Source organism: Astatotilapia calliptera, chromosome 6, assembly GCF_964374335.1.
Source record: "Astatotilapia calliptera chromosome 6, fAstCal68.1, whole genome shotgun sequence".
Classification (NCBI taxonomy): domain Eukaryota; kingdom Metazoa; phylum Chordata; class Actinopteri; order Cichliformes; family Cichlidae; genus Astatotilapia; species Astatotilapia calliptera.
In genome coordinates, this window is record NC_137427.1 from 3,534,198 (window position 1) to 3,558,518 (window position 24,321).

The following is a 24,321-nucleotide window of genomic DNA, read 5'->3' on the forward strand; positions in this document are numbered from 1 at the left end:
ATCATCATGTTGACAACAGTAGTCAATAAAAGCGAAGCAGTGTCTTTTATTGCAGCGTAACTTTATTAGCAGCGTCGTCCTGAAATGCGCCAACAACACTGAGAGTAACGTCCTCCTAACTGCCCCTTAATGCTCTCTGGTCACTATGGTATCGCGTAAATACTTGTTTCAAAATAAGACACACAATAACAACAGGGGAAAAGACCCCATGCAAACCGAGTTAATGATAAAAACCCTGAAAACCATAAATTTAGAGTCTCAACTCTCATGGCCCGGTAACAAACGACTCACGGACCAGTAAAGTCCCCTGGCCTGGGGGCCGCCATTTTATTGTGGTAGTCTGTGTAATAGTACAGTAATAGTATATCAAAGTTGTACAATTAATCATTTTTATATTGTATGTGATGGGACATTTCCCTAACATTTTGTGAGGGTGCTAAAACTGAGCATCATGCAGGAATAACGTGTAAATCTGTGCAGCGAGAGCAAAAAGCGTCGGTCAGGCGAGCAGGAGTTTGTGCTTGGCGAGCGATGAAGGACATGCAGACTCTGTTTTCACTTGAAGTTTGGTTTTAAAAAAAGCAAAAAAGATATTTGGTTGAAGAAATAGCACTACTGTGGCCACCTCACTGCCAAACTGCACATAATCCACAAAGATGGATTTTAAAAAGAAAAGCTGTTAAACGCAGCACTGCTGTGGGGTCAGCGGGTCATCATCCACCCACATCCACCCACCTACTGTGGGGCAGAGCTGGAACAGCTGTGCGCCACAGCTGCAGTCCTCAGGTATAGTGCTTCAGGTGTCAGAGAGCGAGCTTCCTCAAATGTAACATTCAGGATGTTTTCATATATCAAAAACAGATAAAGACAAACGAGGCTGGACCAACGGTCACGTTTCACATGTTGGGACTGAGACCAGAGACCAGAGTGTGCAGGGATGCAAATGTGAAAAGGGCTTTTCACTGAATGAAAGGTCTTACAGAAAAAAAGTGAAAGCAATCTACAGCAGGCTCCAGGATTCAGATAAGACGCAACATTGAAGATTGTTTCCTATATTAAAAAAATAACATGTTTCTCTTGTTTTTGTGTCTAATATACTCATGAAAACTAATTTCTCTTAATAAATAAAGACCCAGGAGTTGAAATTTAATTTTTCTTTAAAAAAAGAGATGTAATAAAATTTTATCTTTGATTTGACCAGTTTTAAAAGTCGTTCATTTCACATTACAGAATACTAGAAAACAAGAAATCAGGCCGTCGGTATTAGGGAGGAGACCCAAAGATAAGAACAGACAGAGAGTGAAATGAGCAAACACAAACATGAGTGACGCCCAGGCCAGTGCACACTCTCTAAAACAAACCCAGAGCTTAGTTTGCTTCCTGCTACATCTGAACGTGTTTAATAATGTCCTCAAGCCGCAGTGCTGAAACTCTCAGATACAACGCAGATGAAAACAAATTACGTCCTCGCATCGATGCACTTCTGCCAAGTATTTAACCTGATATATTGCACCGAGATGCTACTGAGACCAAAGGCCTCATGAATATTCAAATGAGATGTTCAATTTGTGTTGGAGAGATTATTGGAAAGCTACAGAAGCGAGCAGGATTCTCCCCAAAGCCTCGTTGAAATCGTGTTACGCACCAGCCTGAATGACTTGCTGAGATACCAAGACCAAAATTAAAGTGGGATATCCTCCCCGCTCCCTTAGAGGGGGGAGAAAAAAAAACCTGAAGTCAGCCTGTTGGCATTTTAAGCCGCAGGCAAAATCCAATATGTCTGCTGAGCAAGTCTTTCTGAATTCTGCTCAGCACGACGGAGCTTTACGCAACTGCTTAGGTCTGAACTTTACAAAGAAGAAAAAAAGACCAGCATTAAGGTGGAAGTTGAAGAAAAAAAACACTTCACCTTTACATGTTTTAAGAAATCAGCTAAACAACTTCATGCAGGGACTTTTCAGCATAACAGAGATAGAACAGAGATGTACAGCAATGCAGTCACACAATCTTAATCGCATGCTTATCTCTATCTCCGACTTCCTTCAGCGTACTGATCCTGTTTAGCTGAGCTGAAGGTGGAACGTGCCACGCCTAAGATAAAGATCACTGTGGAGACATTACTGTAAAGTAAAGAAAGCAGGATGTTTGAGCTACATTTGTAACTATTTTGTAAAAGCTTTTTGATCCACAAGGAAATCACAGCTAGAAGATGGCCCTGGTACGAAAACACAGATAAAAGGGAGACCTTCATATGCTGTAACGTATTCTGGGGTCAGTACTACCAGACTGACTTCAATGAACCTTGGTTCCAGATTACACATCAAGGGGTATGAAATCAGCACCTACTGACCAATCAGCTCTCCAGAAAATAGCCTCGCCATTCCTGGAAGATCTGTTAGGCCTCTGTTGAAAGAATAGACGTCTTTGTGGTTTCCTGATGAGCATCAGCGATAAATAGATTTAATCTTTACATTCAAACTGTTAAACAGCACCAAGTCTGCAGCTGAGAGAGTAAGAACTGTGGTGCGTAGGTTCGGTTCTGAGCTTTGGTTTAAAAATCGTTAGAATCGCCGCATGTTCACTGATTCATTGATTCACAGCATGTTTTAAGAGCAATATGGATTCAACTCTGTTTATGTGCAGCTTGTTAAGTTTTATCTGACTAAAACCATTAAAATGAATCAGAAACATTCATTATATCGTCACAGGAATGTGAGCGTATTAATTTGGCGATTTAGAAGAAGTATTAAATTTTGGAATTCTTGATTCTAATCTGCAACCGAGTTTCTTTAACACTGCTGGAATTGCAGCTGTTGAACACACACACAAAGAAGACCTGTCCACTCAATCAAATAAAGAGAAACGATTTCCACGGCCCCTTTATCAGGCTGCGACGGCTTTAATGTTTAAATGGATCCAGTCTGAAGATTTGGAGCTCAAATGTGTTTATTTTACTGCTTTGTGTGCTAAAAACACCTGCAGACTATGCAATTCTGCAGAATTAACTTTGTAGCACTTATTTCTGCATTATTCCTAATATATTTATGTTTATTCAACAAAACCAACCTGTAGTGATCCTGCTGTACCCTATAGAACTGAACACTTTCAGCATTTCACCATGACTGCATTCATTATTCATAAAAACATAATCTGATGCCAACAGCTCATTCACAGCTGGGATCAAGCTTTACCCAGACAGGTGCAACCACAAGTGCAAGAAATGGGTACAACTGGGGCCCCGCAGAGTGCAAGCTGCTGATGTTTCCTATTTGTCGGTGCAGGCACTGCACATGAAGCAATGCTGACACATCTGTTTCTGAACATGTGGCAGGAAGGTTGATAAAGTTGTGACAAATGTCGGGGGAAATCGTGACTTTCACAGACGCACAAAGCACCCCTGACCCCCACCCCCATACACACACCACCTGATGTGATCAGGATAACCTGTTCGTCTGACTCAGACGTGGTGAATTTCAGGATGAAGACCATTAAAGAGGCAACAGCCGCTGCTTCAGCTGCACCCTGGGACACTTGTTATGTACTGTGGTTTCTGTGTGTATGAGTGTGTGTCTGTGGGGTTATTTAGCATGTGTACATTTGCATCAAAGTCTTCACAACCCTGTCACTCAGAGGCCTCCTCTCCCACCTCACATTCCTACTAACATCAAATCTCACAGAGTGGAAGGGTCACGCACATCTCTCTTGCTCGCGGGCCTTTCGGTGAGTCACCGCACTCTGGCCGAAGAAAAGAGTCTTTTGCATTCATCAGTCGTTGTACTGTACGCCTACGCTCAGGCTGAGAACAGAGCGAGAGAGAGGGGAAACAGGCAGGGATGAAATGAGATACAGTGGTGAACAAAGCTCACTTTTCAAGTTAAACCAGGAGAGGAAGAAAAGAGAAGGCAAGCCTGTAGAACACCAGGAGATACCAGTAGAGGTGTCCTTTATTGCAAACACAAAGAAACGCAATAAGAGAAGAGTGTGAACGTGCTGAGAGGCGGTTCGGCTGAAGAGGGCTCAGGACAAAGAGGGGGAAAGAAAAGATACATGCAGAGGAATTGCAGCAAAAGCTCGTTTACTGAGAAGAAAAGACGCCTCGGAGACACGAACAATGCTGCTGAGTGTGTAGCAGGAAAGAAGAGGGGCCCACACGGCACAGCGCTGTATTCCATCTATGTGTTAGCTCAGCAGGCACCAGTCTGTGGCCTTCAGTGGTCTGATCACATCATTTATTAGACCTTCAGTCACTGTGACGTCCTGGGTTGAGTCTGATAACGCCTCATTTCCTGTGCCATGTCCTCCAATCACAGAAAGGTTGCGTTTTGCAATTTTTGTCACATCTGCAATAAATGCAATAAACACAATTTTTTATATTTGTCCTACTCTCATGCTGCTAACATGAGCCTGCGGCAGGTGTATTTTTATTAATTAAGCCTGCACCCATTAAGTTAGCTTTGGTAACTTTGGTTCTGAAAGACCATTTTCAATCTAGCATCTTTAAAAACTTGTCTCGTGCAAGTACTGTACTACATGCATCTTGCACACCAGCTGAATTACTGTATACCTGAGTACTGTGCTGAGAGAATTGACTTTGATGAAGCTACGTTTCCAGATACAGGCTATATAGCCAAGTTACAGCTAGCCAGCTAATTGCTCTGGCACTGCAGAAAGTAATGAGTCATCAGGAACTAAAGTCAACAATGCAAAATAATTACAGAGTGAAGCATTTTCCAAAGAAGCATCTTCATATTCACTATAGAAATACTTTTAATTAGAAGCATCCAGTCAACTGCAGGCCAACACAGAACCAAACACGTTACTATAAAGAAATTCAAAAATAGCTAGCACACCACAGACATGCATGAAGGCCAATTCATGAGCAGATTCTTAAACCAGTCTAAACAAAGTGGAGCTAAATCCCTCAGCGCCAGTCACTATTGCAGCTAATGATTCAAGCACCAACAGTCAAATGCGTCCAGTATGACCAGAGTTCAACCTCGACAAGCTGCTTGGCTGCGAGTGTGGATTTACAGCAGCAGTGTTGATAGTGTACACAGAAGCTGAGCAGCCCCAGTGGAGGGTTACCGAGGTCTGTCCGTGTGGGCTGAGTGTTAGAAACAACCCAAATGCTCAGTCAAACAAAGGCTGGCGCTGTATTACAATCACAGGAGTCGTGCTACGATGAAGAAATAATGAAGTGTGCGGTAGCTGAAGTCTTTGGAGAGCGAGCGCTACGAGGTAAGTGCAGCGGGTGCAGGAAGAGCTTGGCTGTAGATTTTTTTCAGTTGTAATTGAGAGATCTGAACCCGGCTTTCTGCTTCATTCACGTTCCTGCTTCCTCACACTCGATTTCACTGCTTCAGCATCTCTTTCTGAAGATGCGCTGTTCTCTGATGCGGGCTCTCTCCCTTTTGTTTGCACGACTGTCACATCATCCATTTGTCCTTCCCGGCTCCTTCTCTCATTCCCTCCTCTGTCTTTCCGTTTGTTGAACTATGCTCCAATTAGTTTGGCCCCACAAGGCAGTGCTGTACCAGTGAGGACTCTTTATAAGGCCATCTCCACACACAGCCAGATTTACACACTGGGCTTTATTAGCCAGACACACATGAACATTTCTGATTATCTAGCATAAAAGCATCTCCTGCTGTACACATTTTTATAAGAAATATACGTTTCTACAGGAAGACACTCAGAAATATGCATGATCCACATTGCCATACAATGCCATGGTTCCGTTAGAAGCAGCAATGATAGCTGTGGTCTTTGCTTGGACTGGCTGTTATATTCGGTCATGGGGGGGTGCGCAGGATATCACGTCTCACGGGTCTCCCAGACTAGAGATTGCAGGTTCTCGCTGTGCCTGCGTGGTCTTCCTCCTACACTCTGAAGACATGCATGTAAGGTTAATTAGTGCTTCCAAAATGAGCCAAGATGGGAGGTAGATAAAGTGCCTAAAGTATAAAGTGCCTTAAGAAGGTATGGTTAAGTCTAGCTTGTAGTCTAAAGTGCCTTGAGGTTTCAGTAAGACCAGAAAAGTGTTTTTTTAACCACGTAGCCAAAGCGAAACCTAAACCTGACCCCGGACGGGTCGCTGGTTGCTGGATGGTTAATTTATTCAATTTCCTTCTCTCAGTTCTTTGTTAGGAAACCGTAGTCATTCATGGAGGTGCAGGGGGGTGGGAGTTATGAGAATGTGACACGATGAGGAGCGGAAAACAGACCACAAACTTGCACAAGGTTTGCTTTAATGTACAGCTGGTTGGGATGCTATTTTTTCAAGCTGACATGAACAGGTCAAAGGCTTGTTGTTAAAGGATGCAGAGCAAACTGGATGTCTCAGGGTTTCAGCTAGCCTCGGTTTGGATCCTCGTTTTTAATAAAACAGTGTAGGTTCATTTTAGATGTTTTTTCTCCTCCTTTCTGTATCACTCCTGTATATCTGGTCTCAGCAGATACATTTAATACACATAATTTTAACAGGTTTTATGGTTGTCTGTTGAGAGGGTTGCAACAATGTAAGACAAAGTTAATGACAGTGGTCCTTAAAGGAAAGAAAAACAGTTTTATGAATTGAAGAATGTGTAAAAGTCTCCAAAGATTGAAGTAATTTTTACAATGAAAAGGAAAAAGGAAAAAGAAAAACCTTTAACCTTTAAAAAGATCAGTCTTAAATAACTGAATCATGTGTCATTGTTAACAAATTACAAGGGAGGAAAAAAAAGTCAAGGAGTTCTTGTTATTTTCTTTTCCAGATAAGCACTCGAGGAGGAAATGGAAGAAACAAGAGATTCTCCATCATTTTTGACACAACCCTACAATAAACTTAAAGTGGCCTTTGTAGGCATCTTAATTATGTTCCATCAACACCGAACATTTTAAACATTAAACATTTTCTTCTTTCACCCACTCTTAATCTTTTTTTCATACCGCACACATTCAGAGGTTGAAATGTCACAGCCGCATCTTTCTGTGAATCATTTTTCACTTCTGTTTTCATGTGAAGCCGCTACCTGCAGAAAACCAGCCTGAGGTCTAACAGCTCCACAGGCGGAGTGAAAGCCCCCTTTTTTAAACACCTCTGATGTTGTGTGACAGACAGACAGACAGCTGCATTTATCTTTATTTCAATAGCTATTCAATAGCACTCCTCTCAGGTCCAATCAAGCAGGCTGAAAGGCTGAAGAGGCTGCACTTAAAGCAAATCTACATGTACGCTGAGTGGTACACACAATGCATTTATTTTGCTTGCGGTCGCATGTTCGCTGACATCTTCTATTTTGTGCACTCATCTTCTTGAATAACATAATTACTGAGCAGTGGAAGGAGAGCAGGGAGAGAAGAACAGTTGCGGTGAGGAGGATGAAAAGACAAAATGCAGCATGCTTCTATGTTTTTCTTCCTCAAATAATTTAAAAGTTACTGTGCTTCTCCGGTCGGTCGCAAAATCAGCACGAGGTATCGATGCATATGATTGAGTACACTTTACTAACAAACAGCTGGAGGTATGTCTGTAAACCTCTAAGTGGGGTGGCACCATTTTGTCAAAGGGTGTCGCCACATTCACGGCAGACGGTGACATCATCACTGCTGGAACCCAGAGGCGCTGCCGCCTTTCCCGTGAGTTCACACTCTATTTGTGTCTTCAGCTGCACTCATTTGTCCTCATAAAGCTTTAATGGTGAGACTGAACAACAATAAGCGCTGCATCAGTATCAGCTCCGAAGCTGGAAGCGTGCACCTGCACGAGCCTCTGAATGTCTTATTTTAATTACAGATAGCGTTTTATCGGCATCTAAAGTTACAGTGGCATTAAATAAAATTCAATTCAATTAGACAGCCTCTTTTGAGCAAGCACTTGGCAAAAGTGGGAAGGAAAAACTGCCTTTTAATAAGAAGAAACTTTGAGTAGAATCAGGCTCAGTGAATCAGTCTGAAACACAAGTTTCACACAAATACCACACAGGAAGTTACAAAAAACTGCACTCAGCTACATGCTGGACAGATGGATGAGACGGGGAACTATCCAAAAAAGCTAAAAATATTTTTGTACCAGGGTGTAACAACATGCTTATTTCTATATTATTAAGTAGGACAATTAACATAGTGGTGGGATTAGTGAAGATGGTGGTGACTTAATAATATCTTGACTGACTCCTAGTTTCGGGCAAAACCCTCGTTAATCTTAACGCACAAGACTCCGACTAAACTACGAAAACTGCACCTTAGATACATTTTGCTTATTGAAGTTTTCTGCCATTTTAGATGTCGTTTTTGTCACCATGTGCACGTTCAAGTTCTTTTTCTCATTAGTTTCATTTGAATTTTTTTACCATCTTTATAAGTATGTTCCAAAAAATATGGACATCAGTAAAAAGAAAACAAAATGAACAGTCACAAACCAGCTGGAGCTAAACTTTGCAGTAAGACAAGAAAAAACATTTAACGGAAACATTTTAACATAAGAAACTCAAAGTCAAGGTCCTGCTCACAGAGTTGGTAAACTCCACCAACGGGAGAGGTTACAGCAAACAAGCCAACAGGTGAGGAGCATTGTTTAATCACAAACAGTTCTTCAAAGTAGCTACATGGATGAAGGATAACTGCATCACTCAGGGCAGCTTTGTATGAATTTGCAGCAAACCTTACTTCTGAGGGTACAAATGGACTAAACCAACAAAATAAACTTGACAGCCTAACAAAGCTACTGGATCCCTTCGCTGCGTCACCCATCCATACCATGAGGTAGCCTCTGAAAGCTGAAACTCTTGACAGGACGTCTCCAATTGGATACTCACTGTTACTCTCTGAAATGAGACTGAGAGATTTATTAGAAGCTATTTTTTGCTGTGGACTGCCAACCAAGAGAGAAATCACGCGCATGTGGAGTGGGTATCAGTAGCTGGAATCCAACCAGGAAGAGCAGAACTTTTTTGGCGTTTGCCCTCGTCGAGCAACTTCTCCTGGAACTAACGGACAGCATGTTGGAACCCAATCTATAGTGTTCTTACATCACTGGTTACCAGCCAAATGTGTGTTTTTTTAATATATAATTGGTGGCGGCAATATCTGCTTGACAAATTTGTTTTTCCTTTGGCTCCTAATGTCTCGCCAGATTTCATGGATGTCCTGCTAATTAAAAAAAGGAAAGAAAAAAGGAGGAAAGAGTGATTATCTGTGGGAATCACTTTTCCAGAAAAATTTGGAAGAAAGAAAGATTCAGTCATCGTGCCTCTAGAATGACAGCCTCAAGATTAAAGCTTCTATTAAATCTAGTGTTTTTGCAAAGGTGGCGGGGGGGGTTCATTCTTGGGCTCTGGCGCAGCTTTGCATGACTCGAAAAAAATCTTAATTTACCTTGAACTGGGTCATCTGCAGGACCCCAGTTCACCCTCTGAGGTGAGTTGTTAAAGCTTGAATTTACTCAGTGTTTTAATTTAGCTGTACCACATGATCACACAGCCTTATTCAGTCGTGTTCATATGTTGTTGTTTCATTTGTTAGGAACATAAGAGGCATACTCTTTAACACACTGTGTGTTGCACATGCATATATTGTGGAAAAATGTGTAAAACATAAGCTTGTTACGTTGATGTAGGACACATCAGATCTAACCTACCCAAGCCTAAAACTTTATTAAACTGCAGCTTGTAAGAAGTTGATTAGGCTGTTTGTGCTCCGTGTAGATTTTGTTTCATTTTGGGAGCGATTCAAAGCGAGTCCAACTATCTGGGAGCCTCACGAGAGAGTCACATGTGGAGCTTCATATAGCAACAACGATGACACGTCAGGGAGTCGAGGCTCGAAGCTTCCATTAATGTCTGTGTTAATAATTAAGAGACGGCTGCTTTGTGACAAGAGTTGGGCGACAGAACGGCGGGTTTAAAACGGAGTGTGAGAAAATAAAAGCATCATCATCATTATCATTATTATTATTAACATATATTGTAAGAAAAAAACGATTAAACTCACTAAATCATTAACTTTCTGCTCTGTTGTCATCTCTCGTTTTGTTTTGTTTTTCTAAATGTAGCATAAAAATCCAAACCTTTCAGTCACATACGGTAACGTGAACTCTCCGCCTTTACTGTATAAAGAACGATCATGCTGACAATCTCCCACTCTGAGCTACAACAGGAGAAGTTACAGCCAGAAAGTCTGTGGAGTGAGATCATGATGGATGTTGATGGATGTGTCAACAAAACACTTCAACTGAGGGGATTATCTGTTTCCTGTTTCAAACACATAGTCCTACTGTGCCTTCATGGCTTCATGTTCCACTAATACATTTAAAATTAGAAAGTTTCCAGCGCTGGAAATGTTGTCTCAATCCATCTGGATTTTCATATGCAGATATTTGTGTATGCAGACTAGCCCAGGAGCTGTAGCCTTGATGCTTTTCTTAGATGATAATAATTAGTAACTGAAGGTTGGGTTTGCTAGTAAGATCCATATCAAGCAGACGTTTCATTAGAAAGAACAACAGAGTGATTTGGGACTGTAAGTGGAGGCTGCTGCACTCTGCATACTTTTTTTTTTTTTTTGCACTTTCAGCACCAATCCAGTCCGTTTCTGGCTTTGCCTGTTCTTTGTAATCCTTTGCTGGTGGGGAAGTCTACTGTATTTCTCTCCTTTTTCATGCACAAAGCGCATATTTGCATTCTATGACATTATGCTAATTTCATAGCAAGCCACAGCTCAATGTTCAATACACAAAAACAGAATTTGTCAGAGAAGCCAGCACTGGGTCTTTCTGTTGCACACTTTGTGGTGCAGCTTGAAGGCTCCATGCCGTGAGCGAGAGAGAGATAGACAGAGTGGGCATTCATCCTCTCAACATCCACAGCCTTAATTAGAAGCCTAATTACACAGGGAAATGGAAAGCCAGGGGAGAAAAGAAGGAGGGATGGAAGAGGCAGAGAGAGGAAAGATGGCGAGGAGGTGGTGGTGGCGGGGGTTCATGCTTCAGAATGGCAGTGCTCAAAAATAGTTCCCCGCCCTCTAACTCCCCCAGCACCGCCGCCGCCACACTTTTCATCTGCACCATGTGACCTGCCAGGGGACCAAAAACATAACAGCTGCAGAGGCTGCTGAGGCGGGCCCCCATGCCTGAGTCAACCTTCTCGGTTCCCAGTTCTACCTCCAAAATACCTCCGCCGCAGACTTTGATGCTGCTAAATGCTCTCGGTGTGTCGCAGGTGTTCTGAGATGCATATTGCAGCTTCATTTTATCAGGAATTTCTTATTACTTACTTTATGTGGACGCAGTCAGATTCCTGAGTGAATTCAACTGTTTAAAAATGTTTTAAAATGTTTTTGTTTGTTTCTTTGTTTATTTCAGTTTTTATTATAATATGGAGAATATTTTTCTCAGGACAAGATTTCTGAAGATCAGAACCCAAACACAACAGTGTATGAAGGCAGCGATCTCACAGTCATGTAGACCCCCAAAGTCTACATGACTGTGAGGTGAAAGTCTAAATATCAATCACATTATGATTGACATACAAACTGTATGTGCAAAATCCAAGTCTGGAGAGGATCAGCAAAAGAGAACAGGCATCAAAGACACTGGACACGGCACTGATGCACTGATGCACTGATGCAACCCAGCCAGTGCAGAGTTTGAAATGCACTAGCTGAGTTGCAAAGCTGCTTGCAAAGACACCAGCTGAAGCAGCTTAACTGATGTAGAGGGTTATAAGCTGAGCCACTGGTTTTTGCAAGCTGACTCAAATCAGCTGATCTGCATTTTCAGTCTTAATGCGTCTAAGGTTTTGATGAGAACCTTTCAAACCACTAAACCCCAGCAGAAATTTCTGTTTGTGGAGGCCACAGAATTGCAAAATACATCTGCCACAACCTTTAGTGAACATTTTTCATGGGAACTATTTTCCCCCGTATAAAATCTTAGTGTCAAAACTGTCCAGAAAGGGAAGTCTGGACTTTCTGGTCTAAAATATTTCAAAAACCACTCCTTCAGTGTTATGTGCACCACATCCTCCCTCAGCTTTAAAGAAGAATCACATATACCCCAAATCCAACCTGACAGTGCAAATAGTTTCAATTAGAGTTTTAAAGTTTTAAGATGTCAGCCTTTTAATTTTTTTAAATCACAAAACCAATGGGTAGCTCCAAAACCTCAGCGAGAAATTTATAGACTAACCTTCCCCCTCCCTCCGTGAATCGCTACCTTATCATGACGGAGAGGTTTGTGTGTCCCAGGGATCCCAGGGGCTATGTTGTTGGGGGGGCTTTTTGCTCCCTGGTAGGGTCTCCCATGGCAAATTGGTCCTGGGTGAGAGACCAGACAAAGAGCAATTCAAAAACCTCTATGTGTGAAAGACCTAGGGGACAGTTCACCCAGCCTGGGATAGGGTTACCAGGGAGGAGCCAGGCCCAGGGAGGGTGCTCGAGGGTGAGTGCCTGGTGGCCTGGCTGGGCACAGCCCGAAAAAGGGACGTGGGCCTACCCTCCTTGCAGGAGGCACTGTAGGGATCGTGTGAAATGTGTGCTGGACAGCGACCAATCAAACCAATCCTCAACGACCAAGACTAGCCATTGGAACATGGAACGTCACCTCTCTGGTGGGGAAGCTGCCTTACTGAGTGCGTGAGGTGGGGAAGGCACCAGACAGGTACAGTTGGGTTTACCTCAACGCACAGCTTGGGCTCTGGAACCAGTCTTGTGCGGGATCTCCAGGCGTATGTTCTGGACACTTGGGTGAAGAGAAGAGTTGAGCTGCCAACTGATCACCATCTGGTGGTGAGCTGTCTGCGAGATCCTCAACTCTCACCCACCGGTACATGTTCCGTAGAGGAAGCAGAGTGTAAGGCCACTGAGGCAGCTAAACAACTCCCTGGTGGCAGGGCTCCTCGTGTGGATGAAGTTCTCTCTGAGTTCCTGAAGGCTATGGATGCTGTCTTGACTGACACACCTCTACCATTTTGCGTGGAGATCAGAGGCGGTACCTCTGGATTGGCAGACCCGGGTGGTGGTTCCCATCTTCAAGAAAGTTATCTATACAAAGTTATCAAAAAAAGTCCCTGTGATGCAAAATTCTCTGACAAGAACTATTCCACAACAGTAGAACAAAGGTTTTCTTTTACTGTGATGTTGTGGAAAGGAGTTAGTGACAGGGGGTTATTGGGTGAAGCTGGTCTGGGATGGACACTTTGAACAATCTGCTGTATTTAGAACATTTTATCTTCTATCAGAGAGTTTGTTCTGACAAGGAAATGAAGCCATTACACTCAAGCAGACTTCACTGACAAAAACAGTAATTTTGCCTGACAAAACAGGGGCTGTTGTTCATCTGCTGCTGCCCATTTCAGTTTGTTAGTTTGTGTTATTATCTGGCTTTGGTGTTTTATTGGTTTTAGTTTGGATCAGAACCACAGACTTTACGTAACACAGACATAGCTTAGAAGAGAAGTAAGCCAGATGTTTAAGTGTCTCACCTGCATTCATTTTATAGACCATAAGAGGGAGCTACCCATGAAAGGACTTCCTGCACTGTAGGATTCAATATGAAAACATCGTTCTAACTCGACCTCAATAAACTCTTCCCTGAGACGTTTATGGGCTCAGGCACTCATTTCAGGTCATATTCACATGGCTACCTCCATCTTTTATACCATCTGTGATGGTGAATTGCAAAAGTTACAGAAAGGAGATCAGCAACTTTTCAGCAGGGAGAGAGTGATTTCTTCGTTGTTTTCATTCATTAAATAACTCTGTCAGCAACATTGTCTCCCGGTCATGATATTGTGGCAAAAAACTGAACCGTGGACAAAAAAAAAGTCAGAATATAAATAAAGGAAGCAATTCATGCGTCTTTGTTTTTTAATCCAACATTTAAATTGAGAACTAATGCCATTACTCCGTTCTCCATTCTCAATTCCCGTTTTCTTATATACAAAGCCAACTGTGTTCATCTTTATGTAAATTCTGTCTCATTGGTTGCACGATGACGGTTTTCTGGACTTTCACAACCATCACCAGCAAGGTGTGAGACCTGTGATATGAGAAGTTTAGCTTCCTGTTAGAGCTCAGTAGAATGTCATCCATGTGGTGTTTCTTTTGTTGGTGTTTGCAAACAGATTCTTGAACACACAATTAATCTTTTATCACTAGAACCCTTACTTCAGTGTCTCGGTGAAGTTAAATCTTGGATGGCCTCTAACTTCCTTAACTTCAATGAGAACAAAACCGAAGTGATAATTTTTGGACCAAGCGGCTATCCCAGCACCTCTAATTTTAACCTGCACAGTCTTGAGCCTTTTGTCAAATCGCATGCCAGAAATTTGGGGGTTATATTTGACAGCAATTTCACCTTTGAAAAACAAATTAGCTCAGTCGTACAGCGGTTCTTCTTCAAACTGAGGCTTTTATCTAAGGTGAGATCATTTTTATCTTTTAAAAACTTTGAACGGGCGATTCATGATTTTATTACATCCCAGCTGGACTATTGTAACTCCTTATACAGCCAGACCTGCCTGACAAGGCTGCAGTTGGTCCAGAATGCTGCAGCTCGTCTTCTGACACGTACTAAAAGATGTGAACACATTTCCCCGGTGCTCGCCTCTCTTCATTGGCTCCCTGTCCGCTTCAGAATTAACTTTAAAATTTTATTGTTGACTTACAAAGCCCTGAATGGACAGGCTCCCGGGTATTTGTCTGACCTCTTGCAGACTTATACCCCCCTTATATCTCTTAGATCAAGTGATCTTTTGCTTTTAGCCGTACCAAGGTCGAGGCTGGTTCACAGAGGCGATCGAGCATTTGCAGTCGTAGCACCTAAGCTGTGGAATAATTTACCCCTACACATCAGACAGGCTCCCACTGTCAATCTTTTTAAATCTTATCTTAAAACGCATTTTTATTTACTGGCTTTTAATACAGCATGAGAGTTATTTGTTAATTCATATTTGGTGTTTGCTATCAATACTCTAAGTTATTTTATTATGTATGCTGTACATATCTTGTACAGCACTTTGGTCAACGCTCCTGTTGTAATTAAATGTGCTATATAAATAATTAAACCATTAAACCATCTTGTTAAACCAGGTGTGGGGAACTCCAGGCCCCAAGGGCCGGTGTCCTGCAAGTTTCAGATGTGTCCTTGATCCAACACAGCTTATTTAAATGGCCAAATTACCTCCTCAACATGTCTTGTTCTCCAGAGGCCTGGTAATCATTTGATTCAGGTGTGTTGACCCAGAATGATGTCGAAAACGTGCAGGACACCGGCCATTGGGGCCTGGAGTTCCCCACCCCTGTGTTAGTCTAACAAGGACGTCCAGGCACACTGATCCAGCAGTGAAACTATGTCCCAGTATTGGCATGACTTTTATTTTGGAGCCAGTTTGCTACATAGATTAGACACTGAGAAAATACCACCGGCTAACAGTCACTGGAGTCACTGCTGGAGCAGCGCAGTGCCTCTGTCCTTCCTTAAAGGCCAGAAAGCCCCTTGAGATTAAAATGTCTTTTTCAAAGAGGCACACCATTACAATGTTACAAACTGTATCAATATCTCAAAATGTCACTTGTTTTTTTTCCTGCAAACAAACTACTGTTCAAAGTATCTACTCGTACTACAACATGCATATGAAGCATTTGCTGTATGTTTCTAATTGTGTACAATGGTGCACGTACAGGAAATGACAGGCCACAGCAGATGAGAGAGTGTAAATAGCTGCATGTTTCCCATACATGACTGCAAAGAGCAGAAAGACTCTTCTTAAACTGGTTGACCCAGCGGGCTCCTGATCCTGCACTAGCTACTGCTGACATGTCCTTGAACAAGACGCTATACTCCTGCTAACTCCTGCTCAGCGGATGACCCTGCACTTTGACCTCAGGGTACCAAAAACAGCACAGCTACATCCAAAAAGCATGTTCCACTATACCACATGAAAACACCGCAGTAGTGTGAATATTTCAATAATACATCAGCAGAAAGGTGAAGAGGCTGCTGTTTGTTTTCACGCTGCGCTCTCACACTTCCCATTAGTGTAAATAAAAAGGTGGCAATAGCTCGAACTAGCAGATGAAAACATGAATGTTTTGCTCGACTTTTTTTCCCGCCACTCCACCTGCTGTCCTGCATCTCGAAATCATCGAGGCTAAGGGGATAATCAGGGCTGAGGTATGTGGTAGGTGGGGGTTGTCCATCCATCTTATGGATATATACTGTATATATCCCAGTCACCTTCTGCAGCCAGTAACGCCCACAGACCAGAAAGCAAAAGCCAGAGCCGGTCCTATGGAAGTCAAGCAGGTGAATCACAGAGAATGCATGTGTATAAGTGGTCATGTGGCGTGTGGACAGATGGATGGGCATATAGATTAGATGTGTGGGCTTTAAGTGTGTGTGAGTGTTTATGCATGTTCCTGATGGGCACGAGTGTTCGCCGAGTACCTTTGTTTTGTTTATATGGTCCATTTAAGTGTGTGTGTACCTGTGTGTTCATCTTAATGCAGTTCAGTGTGTGTGAAACAGCTGACAGGTTCAAATTTAAAGCGTGACAGTGAGTGTGTGGGAGAAGAGATGAAGGCCAAGTGGCCTGCCAATCCAGGCAGCTGCCGTTCACACTCAAATCACAGAAATCACTCTTAACATGATCCATCTACTCCGAGAAAAATGCGTCCATCTCATGGATCGCCGTGGCTTCTTAAAGATTAGCTGCATATAGTGTTTGTATTAAAACTGCAAAACAGAAGAACATAATTCTGGTTTACATTACTACAACTCTTGTTTCCAGTCCATCATGAAGCTATCACAGATTAACGTTTCTTTAAAGCAGGTTTGGCAACCCATTGGAGGTGTAACCATTCTTTAAAATCCAGGGTTTGGATTAAACCTTCATTTCTGGGACATGGCCTTGAGTCATTACTCTTTAATTTTAGACCCGTCCTCATTTTCAGTCAGCCTGTCTGAGCTGGATGTGATTCGTAAAAATCTTTTTTAAAAAAATGCAGATATGTGATGTTTCTGAATGTTTGGTAAGTTTTGAAAATGTTCAGAAATCCTCCCTTTCATCAAAATCAAAGATGACATCGATTAATTTAGAAATGGCACATAATATTTATTCAAGTAAAGTTAAATATGGTGTGAGATTGTGTCTTGATTGAAACAAAGAGGAAGATTAAATCATCCATTAAATCATTTTAGAATACAAGATGTTTATGTTTGTTTAGTATAAACCGAGGGCCGTGGGAGCAAATTTCAAATTCCTGTGTACGATCTGTGCATTTGGTTTTTGAGCCTTGAGCCTCGCTGTGCTGTATTCTGTATTTAACTGTTACAGAGGGTCTGTTTTTTTTACCTTTTCCTGTTTTGTATCTTACTGTGGAACTCTGTAAAGTAGTGTTTGCTCTGATTGGTCTGATTGCTCCTAATGAACCAGCAAACCTTACCTTGAAAACTTTGTCTGGAAAACTTTAATCACAGATAAATGTAGTGGAGAAATTCAGCCTTAGGCGAGTCTCTGCATACTTAAAATACCTACAGATATTTAAAAATGAAACATTATGTTAATGAAAACATATAATGTTCAGTCCTTTTTTGAGCATCTGTGGTACCGTTATGGATTCGCTCGCCACTTCCCTCCACTCGTTCTGATTTTACTAAATACAAACACTGACTTACTGATAGCACTTCATTATTTCTAATATAGACATCCAATAATATCATTGAAGTGAATTATTTTAATCATGTGGAGAAAAGCTAATATGCAACCGCCCTAAATGCCACTTAGGGTTAGACTATCCGGCCTTTGATGGAGTCAAATTTCCAGCTTGAATTAATGTTTCGGTCCACACCAGTCTGCAATGCCCACTATCGTAGCAGGGACATCCAACACCTGGCCCACGATCCAAAAGGGGCCCAGTAAATGGTCTGCTAGTTACAAAAACTGCAAACACTGAGGCCTTTTCATCCTGTTTTACAGCAGGAAGGTTTGCGCTGCAGGTCACTAAGAACGGATTATAACCTGAGGCTGTCCAGGTTATAATCCACCAGTTCTGAAGACCTGACATCACTAATGGCCTTCGCTACTTCACCAAAACTAAGGTTGGGTATTTTTTAAATGACACAAACCACCTGAATGTGGAAAATGTGGGATGTATTGCTGAAAGGGACATCTCAGGCTGTTCATCAGTTTTATGAAGATGAAGGTTTTCTGAATGTACTTTGCATTAAATTAAAGAGAAACAATTTGCAGCTCTGAGTTTCACATTCGTGGTATGCGATAGGTTTACCTGTCCAGCCTACTTAAGACCAAACTGGGTTGTTTTTGGTCCACAACCTAAAGTGAGTCTAACACCTCTGGATTAAAGAAACCATAGAGAGAACACTGAGGACGTGGAATAAATGAAGACATGCGTTATCTGACTCATGTTTGATTCTGGGCGAGTGTTTTGTTCTGTTGGGAACATGCCTTCTCCTTGGGATGTTTGTCTGCGGAACAAAACTGGGATTACACACGAGGGCTGATTTTAACTAGTCCTCTGTCTCCCGGTTTAATTACAGAGAAGCCCATAGGGACACAACTTCACACTGCGTTTACAACACTGGTAAAGATAAAGCAGCTTTTTCTGCAGTTCTGAAGAGCCTTGCTTACAGCTTCACAACAACTTAAAAGTTTATAACAGCAAATTAGGTAACTACAAGAAGCTAGTTTCAGGTCTTGAATACATGCAACAGTGCGTAAAACAGTGCATTTAACAGTTCATAGCGGTAGTTTTACAGCTCGATTCGCCCATGTGTCTTCGAGACACTTGCCCGCAAAGGCGCGTCGCTCCAGTCCTTGTAAACGTCTGTAATAGCAGCGGGTGGGCCGAGCTGGAACAGCTACAGCGGCAGCGTCATTAAGTTACAGAGGGGAGGGCGTGATATGATGCAATTTTATTCATTAGTGGTCTGATGGATGTTCAGCTGCCTGTGATTAGGAGGGGTAAACAGCAGCTGTTCGCTGGAGTGAAAGTTGTTCCGCCAGGGAAGGTCATAACTCTGTCCACACTGGGAAACCAGAGGCTGCAGCTCAGAGCAGGAAACAGCTGATTCACGGGCAGAAAGACGAGCGCAACTCCACGACTGAGCTCACGACCAGATTCCATCATTGAGTGATTTAGCAACCACAGCATGAGTTACTACAGCAGGTATTTTTATTTGATAAAAAATAAATAAAACCTATAAAACGTGTCAATCTGAACACTGCCTGCTGCAGCTGAGTCGACAGGTGTCGTTCTCTCTGCAAACAGCTTAAAGGTTTGGAACGAATCCTGATAAAACTTTGTTAGGATGCAGAGTGGGGTCGGAGCGTTCGCTATTGGAATGATCTCCCTCTTCACATTATCTACATCAGTGGTGGTTTTTAAATCCAGATTAAGAGCTCATTTTTATTCCCTTTGACTCAGTGGGTAACTGACACTTATTTTTTTGTTATCTATTTATTTTATTTATTATTCTTACTGTATTTTTTATATTTCTACTGTACAGCACTTTGGTCAGCCATGTGTTGATTTTTAAAGTGCTATATAAATAAATGATGGTATGGTGTGGATGCAAAGTGGGGTGGTGTTAAAATCAATGTCAACTTAATGATTTATTGGTCAAACATTGACAAAAAGCATCATGACCATTATTCTTAAGTGTGGTGTGTGTTATCAACATACAGCAAGCACCGTAGGAAGAATTACATCTGAAGGTCAAAGTGATAATAAAATAATCTATATATGATAATATAAAACATGTTGATATGAAAGACTAATTTGACTATGACTTTGTTTTGTGCATTAAAGAAAGAGGTTTAAAAAGGTTTAAATATGTCATCTGAATACATTTACACAGTTTCTGAATAAGGAAAAATAAAGTTTTTAGCTGATATTTATTACTAAGCAAAGAACAAAGAATAAAAATAAAATTCTATTATTCCACGTACGGCCCAGAGAGTGAGCGGCTGTGGCGCCATTTTTAAAATAAATGAATAAAACCGTCTCTGGGCTGTGGCTGTAGTGAGAATGATGGAGAGCTGTGTGAAAGATGTGCATGTCATTTTTAACATTATACTTTTTTTTTATTTTGTCATTTTCCACTTCTAATGAGCTGGACTTGCAATTTTAAATAGTGCTTTTTTGGTAAATGGTACTCTTTTACACTCACATTGATTCATATAGTGCTTTAAAAACTTTTTACCAGCAGTCACTTAACATTGTGTGAAAAGAGCCACAAATAAACTTCAGATCTTAGAGCTAAATTAGTTTATTATGGAGACGAGATCCTGAGATCAGCTTGCTCCTTGGTTGTGATTATTAATTTTGATCCAGCCCTGGTGGAGTCAACACCTACAGCATCAGGAACCACTCTGAGGGACTAATTTAGGAGGGACTCAGAGTAGAGCCTCCACACTGAAAGGAACCAGCTGAAGTGGTTCTGGCGTCTCTCTAGGACTCCCCCCCCTGCAGAGAGAGAGAGACAGGGCCTGGCATTTGTGCTGAACCTGCACAGACTCACATTTGAAGCAGAAACGGATGGATGGATTTAGTAATGGTTGAAGCATTTACTTTTTAAACCTAAAAGAATAAACTTTTTAACTGTATAACAACATCCATCTTTTATTTGTTGCTAAATTATTTTTTTAAAGTGCTAAAAAAAAAATCATCCAGTTTCAACTGATTTCAACATAAAAGGAAAGCGCTGATGAAGGAGAACTTGAGTTCTTCCGACAGGTCTGCGGGTCTGATCAAAGCTCTCAGATCTCTGCAGTTCTGCAGGGATTTTGAGCTTCATCTGATGATAGAAAGGCTGAACTGTGCCCTAAAGTTCCCACACACGCTCACGTTGCAGCCCAAAGAAAAAGGTCTCTGACGGAGGTCCCGGAGGGAAGTTGGGCAGGTTGGTGGTTCAAGCAGACGGAGCAAGAGGCCGAGGATCTGATGCCTCTAAGGACGAAGCAGCAGATGGTTGATGAGGAAGCTGCTTGCCATGCATTAACAGTCATCCAGGTGCACAGACAGAGAAAAGAGGCAAGAGTGACGCCTTTCATTTCTTCTGCTCAGGCACTCAATGTATGCATAAGCAGTGCAGTCTGTTCAGAAGTCATTATATTCTTCTATTCATGAGTAGGCAGGAGCTGAGATACAGGATTACAGACTCTCTCAGGTTAGAAGAATATATTCATTGTGACAGAGACGGTATGGCTGCTCGGGTGAGGATACCGACAGCTTTACATGCAGGAAGAGCGCTTTCATGATCAAAAGAGCCAGAGCTTTTTCGATTAGCGTTTAGCCAAATGTCATTTTAGAAAAAGTAAAAAACAAGTGATTTTTTTTAAAATCACACTGCTTATTTGTCCAAACAATAACCCAAACCGTATAAAACTGTATCATATCTATATGTTCCAGCTGTGCTTCTAGATGCAAATGCAATGCTTGTACAAACACTTGTGAAGGAACATGTCCTCCTAAAGAACCGACTGAAATTTAGGATGATTCCATTTCAACAAGTGACACTTTTTCCCTCCTAGATGTTCTATAATCAGATACAGCTGCATTAGCTGTAAGTACAAGACTATTGCACAGTGGGAGGGTTTAAAAAAAAAAAAAAAAAAGACACTCAACCACAGAGTGCGAGGCAATGTAAATTTAGAGAGCGGGGTCGCCGACTTGTGAGGCACATCGTGCACAGAAGTCACAACCGTCAGCTGACTCTGTAGCTGCAGAGCTCCAAACCTCCTCTGGCATTAACATCAGAATAAAAACTGTGCACCAGGAGCTTCATAGCGTGGGTGTCCACGCAGCTGGTGTCGGTATAATGAGGCACAGTACTTTTGTTTATATACTGTATTTTGCATGGAAGAATTGCACTAGTTATTAAAAGGGTTACATTACTGCAGTGGCATGAAAATGTTAGTTTTCCGATGAAATGCAGTGGAGTGCAGGTTTAAGGATAAATGAATCTTTTTAGGTGCTTTTTTCAATTCAGGGCCAAACTAGACTGAATGTGTGTTTTCTGTGATAAGCTGACCAAGATGCTAGCTGTAGCTTAGCTTAAATGATTTGATATCAAGGATGCATTCCCAAGCTTTTCCAACTTTGCTACAGGAATGTCCTCCACACAGGAGTGACGTCACTTAATGTTCCAGCATCCGAGTTCTGAGACAAATGGAACACAACAACAATCTTCTACTAATGAATTTCCTGTCACTGATTAATTCATTAAGTTAGTCTAGCAACATGTTGTGTATTATAATGCAGTTTAACGTTTTCATTTTGAACCAAGCACGGCTGACTGTTTAGTCTAGCCTAATAATGAATCGTGTAATCTGCTACCAATTCATTTTCTGTCAAACGACGACTACTTTTAAATTTGCACTCCAGCTTATAAAAAAAGCATAAAGTTCAAGGTTTTAGTTAATTATGAGAATAACACTCAAGTTCCTTCCTTTTTAAAAATTTAGACATAGAACTCATTACTGATCACTCTGATTGGATTTAATATTCTCACCTCAACGGCTGGCAGCAGATGGCCCCGCCCCTCCCTGAGCCTGGTTCTCCCGGAGGTTTCTTCCAGCTAAACAGGAGTTTTTTTCCCCCACTGTCGCCAAGGTGCTTGTTCATAGGAGGTTGTTTGAGTGTTGGGATTTTCTCTGGATTACTGTAGGGCCTTTATTTTACACTATAAAGCACATTGAGGCGACTGTTGTTGTGGTTTAGAGCTATATAAATAAAACTGGTTGAATTGAATCTTTTAACAAAATCTGTTGATCGACTGATCAAATCCTGCTAAGCAGGTAGCAGCTGCACTTACAGTATTGTGTAGATATTGACAGAGACTTGGGAGCCTATGACCTTAATCCATTATGTTTCTCTAAATTAGATGTTAGCAACTAACGTACAAACATACAGTGAACAGAAAACATCAACACCAGTGTTCACCAGAACACGATACTGGCTGCAGTCAGAACTGGAAGATTTTTGTGAATGGCATGTTCTGCAGAACAGAAGCATAAAAACAAGTTAAGCCAGACTCTGGCAAACACGCTTGCCACAGTCACAAAGGAACAGAACTGGTCAAAACATCTTAAGAAGTTCTCTGTAATCGCACGTCAAAACAAGGCTAGGGGAAAAAATTCAATTCAATTAGTAACACAAGCAACACACAAAAAAAGAGTTTCAAGAGAAAGAACTGGGACAATGTGGGATTTTAATTCATGCCAGCTGGGAGGGAACTTTTCCTATTTTCCACTGTGCGAAGGTTTCATTTGGCTCAATGGTTGTTTTTCAAAGGGCAAACAGCCATCCTGAAACCAGAATAGACGTGTGAAGACGCGATGTTTTGGGTTCAGTAAAGACTATGATACGTCACATCTGACAGCAAACCTGTCGCCGTCCTCGAGGTTACATAAAGGACATGCTGACCTTATTTTGTGGCTCAACAAAGACACACGAGCTGATTCCTACAGGCAGGATGACCAAAGCAATCATATTACCCTTTAATTTGTCAGATTTGTTTTTTCGCATTCATGGAGACACTCCACGGAGTCTATAAGCTGAAGATAAAAATAAAATCTTGTACACATACAGCAGGACTGGGTGCACAGGAACTCATCTCTTATCAAGTAATTATCAAGTATAGAACAGAAGTTAATAAACTACATGTCAATGACTGTGGTATGGGGAAATACTGCATGTTATTGAGATATACATTGCACACTGAAATGTGTGTTGCACTGTTTAAATATACTAGTCTGAGGAAAATGAGAAAAATGTGGGGATAAATACATTTCTGGCTCTGAGCTTTTTCTTTTTCCATGTGGGCACCTGCTGCCCTCCAGCATGACGGAGGACTGATGCTTTTAGCAACGAGAGGCTGTAACAAATTCAAGAGTGCAAGTTTAAAGGTAAAGTGTGTAAAATCTGGCTGTTGAATGCAGCCCTTAAATGAACTCAAGGCTCGACCTGCAGTTTGACTTTACTTTAAACCTTGATTTTATTAACCAACGACATCTCTACAAATATTTTTAGTCACGCTCTGTTGGCTTTAACTTCAGACTGTATATAACTGAGGATGACATGTCAAAAAACGCAGAGCTCAAATATGGCAGAAATGGGCACTGCCATCTTGCATTGGTGATAATGTATGATGCAATCGAGGCCCCGCCTCCTGCCCGGCACATATGTGAACACACACACGATTCAACTCCCTCACAGCCCATATTAAAGGTGTACTATTACCAAATATGAGTGCAACATTTCTTGCTTCACTTTTGTTGCATCAGATGTGATGCAAGTTATTTTTGAGAGCTTTACAAC

The 24,321-nt window shown here is 41.7% G+C and overlaps 1 protein-coding gene and 1 long non-coding RNA gene across 5 annotated transcripts in view; one reads left to right on the plus strand and one right to left on the minus strand.

Annotated features, from left to right (window-relative positions):
- The window catches only part of kcnq5b (potassium voltage-gated channel, KQT-like subfamily, member 5b), a 127,796-nt gene that overhangs the window by 84,472 nt on the left and 19,003 nt on the right, over positions 1–24,321 (minus strand). The window lies entirely within an intron of this gene.
- On the plus strand, positions 4,746–6,905 carry LOC145429359 (uncharacterized). Its single transcript, XR_013909587.1, has 2 exons — positions 4,746–5,238; positions 6,756–6,905. It is a non-coding gene; the product is annotated as an uncharacterized LOC145429359 (long non-coding RNA).